The sequence below is a fragment of the Lolium perenne genome, chromosome 4 (assembly GCF_019359855.2).
Source record: "Lolium perenne isolate Kyuss_39 chromosome 4, Kyuss_2.0, whole genome shotgun sequence".
Taxonomy (NCBI): domain Eukaryota; kingdom Viridiplantae; phylum Streptophyta; class Magnoliopsida; order Poales; family Poaceae; genus Lolium; species Lolium perenne.
Window position 1 is genome coordinate 174,462,280 of NC_067247.2, and position 6,526 is coordinate 174,468,805.

Genomic DNA, 6,526 nt, shown 5'->3' on the forward strand with positions numbered 1-6,526 from the left:
TGTCCAGTTCTATCAAAAATTATGTATCAGGCGAAGCAAATGTTAATATGATTATTGCAAAAAGCACTATGTGTTTGAAGTAAGGAGCAGACTGCAAGTATGGGGGATATGATGCTAAAAAAATATCACTGTCAGATGTCCAGTTTGTAAGTCAATATAGTATTGATTCCGAAACATCAAAAATAGCACAGAGAAGAGAAGAAGCAATAGTCTAGCAACACGGTGCAACACCAACAATAGGACAAAATTATAAAAATTGTGCTTCTTACCTTGCATATTGGGTATTGACGATCCCTCAAATTGACAAGTAAACTTTCATTTTTCAAGTCAAAGTGCACTATATTGTTTATTATGCAAGTACACATTCCAAAAGTTGTATCAAGCAATGATCCTTCAGTTGTGCAACTATCTCAATTGCTGGGAGAGTGAGTCATAAACGTAATTTCCCTAACCTGTAGTTAGGGATAGATAGGCAACCAACAAACAACATTTTTTTGAGAAAAAACAATAAGTGGATATGATATCGGAACTATTGCCTCAAAACAAACTCCATTACCATGCAGTAATTTACGAGTCGGTAATGTACAGGTCTCCAATTTCCTAGCTTCTTACTGCGCTAACTTGTAGTATGTCTGACTCTGATATCGCCAAGTTGAGCTTTGACAGTCCTCATCGAAGGACCTCCCAACTTCTTAGTTACCACGGGAAACAATACAAATGTTTTTCTGCACATGTAAAAATAATACACATGCAAATTGCCATCATAGAAAGAGATTGCCGTATAATGTCACAAAATAATCTACTCCCTCTGTCACGATTTAGGTATCGGAGGTGTAGTTCAAAACTATTTTTTCATTGTCACGATTTAGGTATCGGAGGTGTAGTTCAAAACTATTTTTTCATTTACACCCTTCTTATTTTGGAAAGCCCCCGATGGATCGCAGCCACGCGCTCGCGGTCGCATCTTCCCGCCGGTGGACTCCCGCGCTCGTCGCATGCTCGCGCCGGCGTGCCTCCCGGTGAGCTCGCAGCTTCCCGCCGGCGGAATCCTGCGTTCCTCGCTGCCTCGAGCCAGCGGGCCTCCCAGCGGGCGGCCTCCCACCCTTGGCGCCGGCAACCTCTCATGCCGGCGGGCCGGCGAGCCGGAGTCCTCCCTCGCTCCGCCGCTGCTGCTGGAGCTCGCCTCTGGCCGCCGCTACTGGAGCTCGCCTCTCGCGACCGCTGCTGGAACCTGCGCTCCACCGCTGTTGGAACACGCGCTCCGCCATTGCTGGAGCTCACTTCCTCCTGCGAGTAACAGGAAGACCTTTCATTGGTTTTGACCTTTTGAGCAGTATTCACCTGATTGTGCGATTTCTTCAACACCTAGAGATTGTCTGTATTTTATTTTGTGTCCAGTGCCATGCCAAAGACATCCTGCAAAAAATGATACTCCAGCATTAGATTTCAGATCATACACAGGGAAATCATAGGTCCTCTTATATGGGTGAGAATGGATTTTTTTTCAGATCATAACAACTTAAGAATATACTCCAATTTAAAAATAATGGAGTACTTGATATGTTTTTAAGCAACTAAAAAGCCTAACTATAGCAAGCAACTCCAAAGCCTAACTGTATGATTATGGCTGTATGCTCAATTACAGAAAAGGCACTTTGGTTATGATTATGACTGTATAATTGTGGCCACTGGACAGGTCAGTAGCTACTATAGAATCTTGTAAGGCCAGAGCTGCTTCTTTTATATGGTTCCTTTCATCGGCACATCACACCTCATTTAAATTGAACCCACCAAAACGTAAGTAATAATAGATTCAGTAACTTCAGCGTATAACTATTCCTTCTGTTAGATATTCCTTGCATTTACAACAAAAAGATACCCCTTATCTAAGAGACCATAGACCAAACAACAAAAGGATACCCCTGGAGTACTTGACAATCTCTGCTTTGATTCAGTACCATTTCATTTATGGAGTTGCCTCACTTGGCACATAAACAAATGTAATTTCATCAATACCAGAAACCCATATGTTTAGCCTGGTTAAAGTTTTTACTAAGATAAACAAGCAACTAATGTACTCCAGTAGTACCAGTAGAACCGTCCAAATTTTTTCCATCTACTGTACTGTAGAATAACAAAGACAATTCAGGTTGGACTGTTCAACTGGAGTATAACAAAGACAATTCAGGTTTCAGACATATGCTCAGTTTAACTGTACTCTCATCAGAATAAGAAACCCATATGATTTCCCTCGCTACTAAGATAAAACAAGCAACTAAAACATGTTAGGCTATTTACAGTAGTACAGTAGGATGGTGTAATTATGATCTTTGATTATGACTATGCTCAATTATAGAAAAGTCACATTGGTTTTTTCCTATCTACTTTGAGATATTAGTCGGTGTGATGCAAGTCCCAAAAGCCAGCATATAGCAAACTGAATTGCCTTAATTCAGAATAAATATATGGTTTGCACAATGCGAGAGAATACAATGTAATTCTGCTAATGATGACAAAACAAAAAGCACTGAACCTAAAAAGTAAAAATAGAAGGTTGTTTTTTTCTTCTGTTCAATAGAGCAGTTTAATTCAGGCAGTTCATGCCTTTCAAATTTTTAGTATAGATGCCTTGGTGATTCAAGGATGCTCACAGCTCAAAGCACTGATACAAAACAAACTACAAAAAAACTCGACATCTGAATCACCAAGGAGTGCTACATCAAAGACATATAAGCTACATCTGAATCCTACAAGGAATGCTTAACAAACAACTGACAACTATAGGCTATACATATGAAGACTTGGCAACGCAACACGATGGTTCATAAGTGATAGAAAGAAGGTTTGCACCTTCGCCACCACAGTCAACACAACAAAAGTAACAGGAGCAAAAACTGGAACACCAAGACTTATAATTGAGCAAGTGTGCTTCTTTGAAAATGAATAAATCACGAGCTGATTTGAGGCTAGGATTGTACCCGATCTACAAAGTCGATGCAGAGGCCAGGGGTACCCCCTCCATTTTGAAGGAAAAAAAAAACGATCTACAAAGTTCCCAGTTTCCAAGCAATTATATCTTGAAAGAATCAATGTCCTGTGAATGAACTACAATAGCATGGTTAGTGTAAATCCTAATTTTTGGAGAACACACACGGCATGCATATATAACTGCAAGAGATCACTAACCTTATGAAAAAGAGCAGTAACCTTTGAGGACCAGGAGCTTCAGTTGAAATTTTTCGTTGACGCATCCATCGCATATGTAAACATAATCATGAAGAGACCTTATTAATCATGAAAGCATCAAAAAGGAAGGAGAGCAAATTCTGTAAGAGGACGAAACAATAATCTTATTCAGAGCTCTCTAACAAATAGAAACATATTAGTTGCCCTTTGTTGCAAGCACATATATGCAGAACGAGTTCAGTGCAGCGAAGGACATGTGCATACACATCACGAGAAGCATGCTCATCTCGTCACCGGATGCTTCCAGTCGTTGTTGGTATCATCAGAGCTCGGTTTGACAACTTCCAGGTCAAGTCACGGCACTGCCGAGGTTGAGGAAGGACACAAAGACCCAGCCTTGTGGGCACATCCCCGGACAGCATCTCGATGTGGGCGCAACCCCTCCATGAAATCATTAGTAAAGTATTACAAAATCCTAAATGGAGTTTATGGTTTCAGAGCTGATGCTTGGAGAAGTACCGAAAGTGTAAAAACAGAGAAACTCATGCCATGCCGACTAAGAGTAAGAGCATGAAGCTTTAGTAAAACAACAGTAACAATTTCCTGCTAAACATCACTACAAATACATAAATATATATAATTTTATAATCCAGTTGCTAGAATTAACAAAGAAGGAGCTCCCAATTTTTTTGTCCGCTCCTCTGAAACTAAGCCTAGATGATGTCTTCTGAATGTTTCATCTAGAGTACATTTCTACTTTTCTATCTGATAATATCTGATTAGGGTTTGTCTTTTATTCTGCCTCTGAACATGCATACATTTTTCATTGTCCCAGACTAAAAATTTGACAAATTGGCAGCACATCAGTTCTTTCATATTTTCGGTTCACAACAACTGATCCAGTTCTGTGAGGAGAGGCTGCCCTCGTTAGAGCATTCCGTTTCTAGTACTAACCGAAAAAGTGAGAATTGAAAAATTCTAATTCAGTCTTTCGAAAACGTTTGTTCGGTTATTTTTGCCACTCGCGCGAAACAGAAACCGTTAAATAGAAACTGAAAATAAAAAATTAAATTCTCGTTGGAGAATTCATCGATGAACACATATAGACGATAGTTGTTGCTCCAATTGAGCACCAAACTTTACGTAATTTGAACTACGAACCAAAATTAACTAAAAGCTACTGCCGCGCGACCTATTTTTGACCAAAATTCGGCCCTAGGGGCCTCTACGCGGCGGAGGTGGTGGCGAAGGAAGGCGAGGCAGCGAACGCGTCGAGCTCCTACTTCGAGTCGAGCTCAACGATCTTGAGCTTGACGCGGCGGACGCGTTCCTCCCGGCGCGTCGCCTCGTATATGCGGACCTGGCGGACGGCGTCGGCCTCCTCCCGACGCTAGCGTGCTCGCGCCTCCGCCTCGAACACGGCCGCTAACTGCGCGACGACGGTGTCCTCCTCTTGGTCGTCGTGGACATAGTCGCCGGCCGCGAAGAGCGTCGACATTGTCGGCGCCGCGTCCTTCTCCTCCTCCGAGCTATCGTACACCCGTGGACTTCTCTAGGGCACTCTTCCTGGACGCTCACGGTGTCCTATCTGGTTGTGCTCGCCCTACCCTCAATCTGCAATTGTCACATAACATGGATCAGCAAAACAGGACTATACACCACATACTCACTGCCTCGCTGACAGTCATACTCCATACATACCCTGAAAGTCCTTTTTACAAGTTCACGCCAAACCAACATATCAAATTCCCAGATTCAGTGCAGTCATCAACTGCCACCCAATGAGACATTGCACAGGGTAGTGCAGGGTACTACACACACTCACTTACCATGCCCCCACGAACAATGAAATTTTATGATGGTACACAACATGATCAGGACCATCGTTTTAGTTCGGCACAAACTACAGGGCATCATGCACCCTCTATGTCCACTTTTCATTCTACAACAATCGAGCTATGATGACAACTACAGGGATGGGAACCACGGCGTACCATTTCATCGTTAAAGTACATGACATTCTGCAGAATATGAAGTAAATAATTCTACATGATCAAACTCATAAACCATCACTGCACAATCCCAAACTACAGGACCATCATCCACATTGTGCTCACACTTTTAGCTTCATCTCCTTCATTTTTTCCCTGTACCACATATTTACATTGTTTCCATCTAGCTGATATATTTAACCTACTCTAACATCAACACCGTGGTTTCTCGGATTTTCGACGTAAATCCATCTACGAACCCTGGTTCGTAAATTTGAGTTTTTAATTTCTTCCAACCCTTTGTGCAGTTTCCCTTTTCAGCCCATCCAAAATTCAGCCCACAATTGTGACTGTACGAGGTACCACGGAGTTTTGGTTTGTCATTCACCAACTACCTATTTGAACTTTTCTTTTTGACGCTGAACAAATCCATAAAAAATCACTTTCATCACAGCATACTACACATATATCCCTCGGATTTCTTTTATCATTCTGATATACTAAATCAACATGCATTCCATTAAGGACTGCCCTAGCTCCATCGTTATGTACAGACCGCTAACAATAAGCACATCACATACTTGATCCCCCTTTAATTTCATATTTCACCACTTCTTCCATACAGCCACAGCATAGATAAGGTGTAATTCACAAACCCATACCTTCTTGTCCATCCCGGAGATTGCGGATCCTTTTTTTCCAGTCGACATTGCAGAGTCGCCTTGCCCGTCAGCTTCCTGCTCAACACACCCACCAATAGCTTCACGATGCCCAGGACAGACTGGTCCTGCTATACCGAGCGGTCAGACTACGCACGAAACGTATCTCCACGCGGCAGGGAAGAAGGGGACGCACCTGCTCACTGGATCCAGCGAGAAGTTCATCTTCTAGATTCTGCTCGCCGGAGGCAACGTTTCCTCTGTTCCTGCCAACCTCCGCCGCCAATTAGACGCGCGGCCACCCAGTCGGCTGCTCCTCGCCAGATTTCTGCCGCCGGCGGCCGCTTCGCCCTTATCTCTGCCCCGCGCGACACTGCAGTTTTTTTTTTTTGGATATTTGAGATCTGGTACGGCCCGGTGCAACCACAAGCAGGAAAATCTGTACCCGTCGTCTATGTTTAAGAACTAATGAGTGAGAGAATCAAGTGATCTTTCATTGATCATTGTTGGGGGTATATATACCAACCGAACAGACGTCTATAAGGCGGTTACAAAGACATCCCTTCGGGATTACAGCGTTTGGACAAAAGTAACTACCTACTTAGCTTATGATCTAAGCAAATCTTAATAACTTCCTAGTTAGTATCAAAGCTATCCTATTTCTAACACTCTCCCTTGGACAATGTTGTC

General features: G+C 42.7%; 1 long non-coding RNA gene across 4 annotated transcripts; it reads right to left on the reverse strand.

Moving 5' to 3' along the window:
• Nucleotides 1-674: 674 nt before the first annotated feature.
• Nucleotides 675-6,286, reverse strand: LOC127294630 (uncharacterized). Of its 4 annotated transcripts, none has more exons than XR_007846831.1 (5): nucleotides 6,033-6,286; nucleotides 5,840-5,967; nucleotides 3,187-4,800; nucleotides 2,979-3,105; nucleotides 675-1,416 (listed from the first exon to the last, which is right to left on the reverse strand). It is a non-coding gene; the product is annotated as an uncharacterized lncRNA (long non-coding RNA). The 4 variants fall into 4 exon arrangements; XR_011743079.1 differs by having other exon boundaries at nucleotides 2,979-3,094; nucleotides 5,840-5,958; nucleotides 6,033-6,285; XR_007846832.1 differs by having other exon boundaries at nucleotides 2,979-3,094; nucleotides 5,840-5,964; nucleotides 6,033-6,285.
• Between the last annotated feature and the right edge of the window lie 240 nt (nucleotides 6,287-6,526).